Raw genomic sequence first — 9,466 nt, forward strand, 5'->3', positions numbered from 1 at the left:
AGAACTGGTTAATGTGGAATTTGAACTGAGGTCTGTCTGAATTCCAATAAAATGTTATTTCTCCATGCCATGAATAAGGTTTAGACATGCATGTTTTTGTGGATTTTATATATCTATGTACACATGATATAAAATTGTTGTGTTAATGTGACACTTAAAAAACTGTGTTTATGATTTGTGTATGTGGAGTAGTATACCATGTTATGATATACATGTTCATCTCTCCATCTATCTTCCTTTCCATATAACTAACACAGTGCTGTTTAAAATATATAATCAATCATGGCCATTGGCATATTTAAAAAAAACTGCAATTCAATCATATGTTTGAACAAGTTGATCCGGATTTTTAGAGACTCAAAGCTTACAAATTTCAGGAGTCTATATCAACTACAGTGATTTATGCTAACAAGAAAATTTGGAAACATAATATCTTCAAAGTAGATTTTGGCGGAGTCGGAATATTTGTCAAATTGGAGACATCAGAAGAAATACAGAAAAGGAAGATAGGTGTAGGATTAGATTAGAAAGGACAAATTTATGAAAATGAATGTTTTGGGGAGGAATGTACCAGTGCATAGAGACAGGATTTGAAATCAATATTAGCCTATTAAAAGACTTAATTAACATTCAGTACTGTTATGTGAATAAAATATCTAGTTTCCTGGACAGTATGAGATATTTTCTTCTCATTAACATTCGTAGGATAATTTAAGAAGGCTTGTTTAAGACATGTATATATCTATAGGTAACAAAAAGTGATCTACCAGTTATCCATGTACCTTTCAACATCTTACTGATATTGTTGAACATTTTGTTTAATAGTTAATGGATAATAAAGAATTTTTCATAGAGAAACTTGAGTTCTCTCAAAAATTAATGGTAAAGTTCAATAATATTCAATTTTAAAAACAATTCTTCAGATTTTGAACTGATAATATAGATGACTCTAGTGTATACAGAACTACAGTCACAGATTCATTACACTTTTGATAGAGTAATTTTAAGATTTCTCATTATCCATCATCAATCACATGGTGTTAATCCAGTCATTACTATAGATTAATCACAATTCCTTCAATATCACATGCATATTTTCATAACCAGAAAATAAAGCTTTTCTATGTAAGTTGAATCCTTGGAGGAGAAGCAGCATGCAGAATTTTTAATTAAAAATGATTTAACATTTTGGGCCAAATTATTTCTAGTATCTAGTTATATCCCTAAAGTGCCTTGACTTTGTCAAAGAAAGTAAACACCCTGTTATACGGAACTCTCATATTATGAAGAGGAGAGCATTGCCAAGTGTGAACTACAGCATTTCAAATTGTACCTGTTAAGTCCAGTGAGAACATCCTCCCTCACACTCCTGTCTTGGAACTTTCCTCCTGGCTAGTGGCCATTTGTGCATTGGTTCTTTTTTGAGCTCATTAAAGAAAAGCCCAGACTATGATATATGAGTTTCATGTTGCCGAGAGTGTTGAATATGTGATCTGGGATGTAAAATATAAACATTAAAGATGCTATGTAACAGACTAATAGGTGTCCATTCTTATTGAGTTGAGGAGACACCAGGAAAAATGCACACAAATTATTTTGATCTTCCCCAGTTATTTCATACCCACAGATATTTTCTCTGCTATTTAAATGCACAAACAAAAAGAAAATTCATTTTGCCAGATGAAAGCAAAATTTTAGCATTGCAAAAAAGAGAGTGCCATAAGGACTAATTTTTATGTATTTTCAGTCTAGAGTAAAGAGCAAAGAGGTTATTCTGATGAAGAAGGAAACATATATGAAGAATTACAGCAATTCAATGTCAAAACCTCCAATATTTGAAGCATTAGGGCAAAAATTTTCACCGCTTGTCATGGTATATATAAAGTTAGGAAGGATGTTATTACTTATTATTTATTTTCAGAAGAATTCCTTAGTACATTGCAAGATAAAGGATTGTTGTTACATTAACATTTAGGCAAATTTTCAAATTACAGTCAAATAGTTGAGTAGTTTGGACAGCATTCAGATGAATGCTGGATAAACCTTAGAGATAAGGAAAATTAGTTCTCAGGTCCTTCAGTTGGCTTAAAAATAGTTTTAAATATCATGGAATTTCACTTTGACACTTTCACGTAAGTATTAAAAACACCTCTGAATTTTGCACAGTAAAAAATATATATATGATTTCCAGAAGGTCCTTATTTTGCAATAATTATGCTTATGAGGTAACCATGTGTGGTGGCTTTTCCATTTGCATTTAGTCAGGATTACAAAAGCCAGGGTTGTGTTAATAATAATAATACAATATTTAGAAAATTTGATTTGAATCAATTGTGGTTTTAGAAGGAAATCTTAGACTGGCTTTCTTGCTATCAGAATGGCCAACATATTAATAATCTTATGGTACTTTAAATCCTGAGAAATTTTTTCTCCCATGTACTAAGTCATATTCTGAAAGTATCTGAAACCACTGTATAACACTTAATAGGCTTCAGTACTGGGGTAATAGTGGTTACTTTTCTTGCCTTAGCTGTAAGACCCATTTTCTACTTGAAAATAACTTAGATATCAAAAACAGAAGCCACCAAACCAAGAGTATAAGTCTCCAAAAGTATTTTTTTGCTTCTATGTGAAACCAGATTTTAAGTTTGGCCTAGATGCTGAGTATAGTTCTTTTGGTAAATGGGATTAACGTAATGGTTGCACATTAAACAAACATAATTATTAGTAAATATTAATGTAAGGCATGAGAAAAGTGATAAATACGGTTTGGTGAGGGGGCATGGTCTAAATTTCAGTTTTCTATGAAGTCTGTAAATACAGTAAGATCCATTATATAAGAAATTCTTTCCTGTTCCCCCTTCTTAATTCATAAACAATAATTATAAAAGAGAAATTTTTTTCTTTTACTTGATGTTGGAGAAATTACTGCCTAAGCTTAAAAAAAAAAAAGATCTGTTCAGTTTAAGGGATTCTGTTTTCTTTACAGATCCAAGTGGCTTTGAGTTTTAGCAGAGTTTATAAATTCCAAGGTGGGTTTTGCTGCTGTATGGCTAATTTTCTCTTTGTTGCTCCCAAAAGTTAAAAACAGTTGGCAGAAGTCACATTAACAAAGACCCATCTGTATTGAAATTCTAAAGAGAACTCCTTAGGTTTACAGTTATAGAGGGCATGCATTCATCATCAGTGTACCTTGCTTATCTGAGAAAGCAGCCCTCTTTTCTCAGAAGTCAAGAACAGAACAATTTTAATGTGATCTCCTAAGATTTCCTCAAAAATTTCACAATAAAATTGCAAATTGTCTTTGTTTTTTCCCTTAAAAGGAAACTTTTGATGGTTTATATGAAAAGAAATATTGCATATTCAATGAATCTTTTATAACCTGATCAGTTGTTCAATTCTCAAAATGTTGAATTGTCTCAATGCATTATAAGGTCCTGCTTCTTTTCTTTCTTTCTTTCTTCTTTTTTTTTAAAGAATTATTTTGCTTGGCAGTTCTGCTCTTTCAGTACCTTAAATATATTATACCACTGCCTTCTTTTTTTTTTTTTAAAGATTTATTTATTTCTCTCCCCTACCCCCCACCCCCCACCCCAGTTGTCTGTTCTGTGTTTTTTGCTGCGTCGTCTTCTTTGTCCACTTCTGTTGTTGTCAGTGGCATGGGAATCTGTGTTTCTTTGTGCTGCATCATATTGTTGTGTCAGCTCTCTGTGTGGGCAGCGCCATTCTTAGGCAGGCTGCACTTTCTTTTGCACTGGGTGGCTCTCCTTATGGGGTGCACTCCTTGCGTGTGGGGGTGCACTCCTTGCGTGTGGGGCTCCCCTACGCGGGGGACACCCTGCGTGGCACAGCACTCCTTGCGTGCATCAGCACTGCACATTGGCCAGCTCCACATGGGTCAAGGAGGCCCGGGTTTTGAACCGCAGACCTCTCATGTGGTAGATGGATGCCCTAACCACTGGGCCAAGTCCACTTCCCTTTTATTTCTTAATATTCTCTAGAATATTGGTTACACATATGTGAAACATTCTCCCTTCCCCCAACTTTGTGACAATTTAAAAGTATTTTAGTAAGAAGCTCTTTTAAAAAATAATCAAGTTACTCTGGAATGAAACTAGCACATTAGCTTAACTATTCTTTTTCTATTGAGTTGTCCAAAATACTTATAAATACTAATGTTTTTAAATTCTAAAGTGATATCTGAACTTTTGATGCTAACTGTTATTTTCTTTACAGGGAAATGCAAGATCTTTAATACCCAAAAACCATAGTTAAATATGTTAGTCAGCCAAAGGGGAGCCTATGCAAAGTACCAGAACTGAGTTGGCTTTTAAAAAGGGTATTTATTTGGGGTAGAAGCTTACAGTCACAAGCCCTAAAGAGTCCAGCTCAAGGTACCGTAAGAGATACTTTCTCACCCGAAGTCATTTACCATGTGTTGAAGCAAAATGGCAGGCATAGGTCATTTCAAGGGGAGTTTGTGGGACTGAAACGAGAAGCTCTTAATGCTATGACCAAAGAATGAAATTCTCTAAAGCACGACATAAACACTCAATAGTGTTTTGTTTTTTTCCTGAGAGAGAAACAAGATGTGAAAAAAATTTTTTAGTATGTCAGGTGATATCTGTGAGAGTTCAGCCTTCCTTCTTCCTCTTAAGGCTCTGTGGTCCCAGCTTCTTCCAATCTCAGCTGTAGGCTAGCATAAGGTTCATCTCTCTCCCTGGGACTCATTTCTTTCCAAGTTCCACTACTCTGTATTCTTCGCAAGGTCAGCAGTAGACTATCAGTTTCATCTCTCTTCTGAGGCCCTCTGCTGTGTCTAATGAGCTGTCCCTCTTCCTCTGTTCTTCTTCTCTATGTGAGTGTTTGCTCACCAAGGGAGTGAGGAGTCAATGCCCTCCTGACATGGCTGAATCAAAGCCCTAATGTTAATTTAACCAAGTAAATGTTACCTGTGAATTTAATACAATCAAGTGATATCATGCCTAGAGGAACAGACCCATTTACAAGCATAAACTATATTTCTTTTCCTTCAATAATATCAGACTAAATGAATACTATCAAACTGCTGCAATATGTTTTCTTAGTAAAATCCTTTAAAATGTTCTTACTTGTTACATATTATTATTTACTTCTTTTTAAAGGCATAAATACCCTCTTTATACCTAGTTGTAGAGATCTTATTATATGTTATCCTTCTTTTTGACTGCAATGTATTACAAATGAATATAAGCATTACATATCCAAGATTTACCATAATTTATCTTATATTTTTACAGTAAATCAATTTTAGAGCTATGGACATATTTTAATAAACTCTTATGGTACCCAAATATAATAAATATAATGGGCTAAAGAGGGAAATATATGCTAACAAATTGTTTTAAAATTGTTATTGAGTGAAGGTGTCATAATTCTAAAAGAACATGTCATTTTCAGCTATTTACCTTGCCTACACTTCTGCCATATCAAAATAACCCTTTGTGGAGAATCATGTATACATCGGCATAGAATAAATGGTCTTCAAGTTAATTAAATTTATTGTTTAGCTGAACAATTGAGTGCTTCATAGATATTTATAAAGATAATTTCTTTTCACACTTCAATTAGTTTCAAAATTATGATAAAACTTATTCCCCCAAACATGGCAATGAATTATAGCAAGTCATTTGCAGAAGTTTAGTCTTGGAAGAAAAAAATAATTAATAAATATAGCAATTTTGTTTTATTTTACAACTGTGTCTAGAAACGTTTTTTTTTTCAGATAGTAAACAGACCCTACTGTATGTTTTCTTGAAATCTTTAAAGTCAGTAACTGGAAGATCATATCGCTATCTTTTGTTATTTTAAAGTTCCAATTTATCCATCATTCATTTAATTATTCATTTATTTTAAAAACTTCAATTTATTCATGAATTCATTTATTACATGAACTTTTAGTGAATCAGGCAATGATAAGCTATAGTTGTGAATATGATTATGAAATAGGATAAAAATGAATATATTTAATTTTAGATAATTCAAAACATTTGAAAGTGACAAAAAGTAGACAATGGAGAAAGGAAGATTAAATGATTCAACTCTGGAAGTTATTTGTTCAAAATCTATGGACCTATTACAACATAGGCACTGGGGAATACATAAATATGAACAATTTCCATGTTCTCAAGGAAAATATAAAAATAAGCCTTTATTATTTAACTATGAAATGTGATTTTGGATCAGTATTTCTGCAGACGTTTCTGACAGTAAAGGAATTCCCCTGACAGTGAGCAAGGACCTTAATGACCTGGGTCAGAAATTTTTCAGGTTTGCTTGTCTTAGGGACTACTACTCTCAAAAACTCCATGGACCCTTTTCATAACGAAGGTAGACCTTTATCTTTTAGGTGTATATGCTTATTCATTTAAAATTTCACAGAAGCAGTGATGAAATGTAAGCATTAAGCTTCAAAGAATTTCTCTGCATGCAAAACAATTGAGCTATCAAAAGTTATGGTTAATGATATTTCATATTAGAATTCATGGAAAATAGATGTAATTAAAAATACTCAAGAAGAGTATTATTTCTTCAACACTTGAAAAATTACACATGCTTATAGCTACAAATGAATTAAACTAAATGTATCAGACAATTTGTTGAAAAATAGTTAACAACTCTACTTCAGTTTTGTTAGAGTGCACTTAGACCTTGTAATGAAAAATAATAGACAAAAATTTAATTTCACTTAGGAGATTTCCCTCATTAAAAAGAAACAAAGAGAACTTGATAGAAATAGAGAAAGTAGGAAGTGGGAGGGGAGAAGGAGAAAGAAAAAAGATAGAGAGAGAGGAAATAGAGAAAGGTCAGGGGGAGAGAGAGGGAAAGAGAACGAAGGAAAATGAGGGTGAAAGAGGACAGGGAGACAACTGAAACAGAATTGGTGGGCACATGGCTGTGTGTATTCTATAGAAACACATTTTACAAAATTACAATACACGAAGCCAGGAGAATTGTGATGATTCCAGAAAGAACAAAAAGATACCTTGAGAACCTCACTGTATAAGAGTCCTCTATCAATTTCTCTAATTGTGATTGTTTTGCAAGTCTCAGAAAAAATCTCTTTTTCTTTCCAGTTTGTTTTTCTTTCAATATCTTTTTCCTTTTCCTTGCTGCTAGGAAATAAGGATCATAACATATACTCTGGGAAGCAAAAAATGCACTAAATTGATAGTTTTCAAATCTATTATTCCCTTTCTTTGGCATGGAAAAAACAATTACATTGTTCCTTTAAAGAAACATGCACCATTCTTCTTTGAAATGGTCCTTATTACCTATTACCTTATATTCCCTTCATTACGGCACAGATATTGTCTTCATGTTCATTCTTGATACTGAACAAATTTCAGGTGTTTTTTGTTTTGTTTTTGTTTTGTTATTTTTTACAATGACAACAAATGAATCATAATTCCAAGAAGGTAAACATCATTATTCTTAGGTCAGGACTTTGCATGAACCTGGGTTTTATAGCAGAAGCTCTAAATATGCAACTCTCCTATTATATAACTTTATCTTTTGTTCTACTATTATGTGTATGTTTTTATAATGGTTAAAAACATAACAATGATGCTTTCTATGGGGACAGAACTAACTTTTATAGAGTCCTCTATTATGGATCAGAACCTTTTTATACACTCAAATTTGTAATAATTTTATTTACTACATAATGAAATAATGAATATTTCATTGTAGAAAACTACTTGGAAAACAGAAAACTGCAAGGGAGGATTAGTGAAAATAAGCAAGAACTATTGTTAACATTTTGGAATATATCTTCCATGAAGATATGTATGTGTGTGTATATGTGTGCATTTTTTTCTTTATTTAAAAGCCATATTACATATATATGTATATGTATATATGTGTGATTGTACCCTGCTTTTTTCGCATTTCATCATAAGCACTTTTCATGCCATCAAATGTTACTTGAAAACATGATTATTAATGATTGCGTGATATTACAATATGTAAAACCATAATTTCTTAAACAATGAAAACATTTTTCAATGTTTTTATTTTGTAAATACAGTACACATTTATGGGCATAAATTATTCCTTACATTTCTGGTTTCTCCTCCAATATATTTTTATTATAAATGCAATACACATTCATGGTAAAAAACATTCCCATAGTGTAAATGGATTTACAGTGAATAGATTTTTCTCCCCACCAGGAACCTGGTCTCATTGGCAGACATTTCCATTACTAACAATTTCTTATGAAACCTTTTAGATTTATTTTATAAAATGAGGCCATTTTACACATCTTGTGTCTTTTTAAAAGAACTCAATGTATCTTGGGGTCAGGCCATATTAGAACACAAAAAGATAATTTATTCCTAGAAATGCTAGCAATGTTTTTATAATATTCTATTCTATTTATATGCAGAACCATAATATATTTACTTATTTCTTTCAAATGGTCATTTAAGTTGATAGTTTTTGTTTTTTGTTATAAACAGTGCTACAAAAATATTCTAATGTGTATGCCTTTCAGCACTTGTACCAGTATCTACAAGACACATTTCTAAAATAAGAAGCTAAGCAGAGCATTTTTGGGACATTGGAATTGTCCTGCATGACATTGCAATGATGGATACAGGTCATTATACATTTTATCAAAACTTATAAAATTGTGAGTTTCAAAATGTAAACTATAATGTAAACTATAGACCACGATTAGTAGCAGTGATTCAATGTGTGTTCAGCAATTGTAACAAATGTAGCACACTAATGAAAGATGTTATTGAGGGGAAGTGTGGGAGGGGGAGGGGGAGGGACATATGGAAATCCCCTATGTTTTCGATATAACATTTATATAATCTAAAGTTTCTTTAAAAATGAAGAGGTTCACTTCATTCTGCAGCACGCCCTCAGTCCATACCTCAGACTGTGCACTTTTCTCATTTTCTTGTTTCTTAAACTCTTTACTCCCTTGCCTACCCCAGAAAAAAAGGAAGCTTGGTAAATGTTAATTTACATTAGAGTGCGTTGTTTATCAGTTTGTTAGTTACCTTCAAGTTTCATTGAAAAATTTTGTACAAATTTATACCTCTGAAGCAAGGCATGAGTGTGCCTTTTACCCACTTTTAAAATTTTTGCCAATCTGATACATGTTATTCATTTTTAATTTACATTGTTTTAATAATGATATAAATATAATAGCTAGGCATATATTTTACATTTAGTTTTCTTTTCTTTCTTTCTCTCTCTTTTTTAATTTCTTTTTCTTCTTTTGTAAAACTCCAGATAATATCCTTTCTTCATAAAGAACTTATTAATTTGTGTTTCTCATATATATATATTTCACCACATCTAATGTCATTAAGCACCTTTACTCTTTGTCATTGTTTTTTGTGCAGAAGTATTTAAATTTATATGTACATCTAATTTATTAGACTTTTCCCTTATGATGTCTGGGTTTCAG

At 32.2% G+C, this 9,466-nt stretch overlaps 1 non-coding gene across 1 annotated transcript; it reads left to right on the forward strand.

Moving 5' to 3' along the window:
• Positions 1-4,459: 4,459 nt before the first annotated feature.
• Positions 4,460-4,586, forward strand: LOC111763608 (small nucleolar RNA SNORA25). The gene has a single exon (XR_002796448.1). It is a non-coding gene; the product is annotated as a small nucleolar RNA SNORA25 (small nucleolar RNA).
• Positions 4,587-9,466: the final 4,880 nt, after the last annotated feature.

The sequence above is a fragment of the Dasypus novemcinctus genome, chromosome 2 (assembly GCF_030445035.2).
Source record: "Dasypus novemcinctus isolate mDasNov1 chromosome 2, mDasNov1.1.hap2, whole genome shotgun sequence".
Taxonomy (NCBI): Eukaryota; Metazoa; Chordata; class Mammalia; order Cingulata; family Dasypodidae; genus Dasypus; species Dasypus novemcinctus.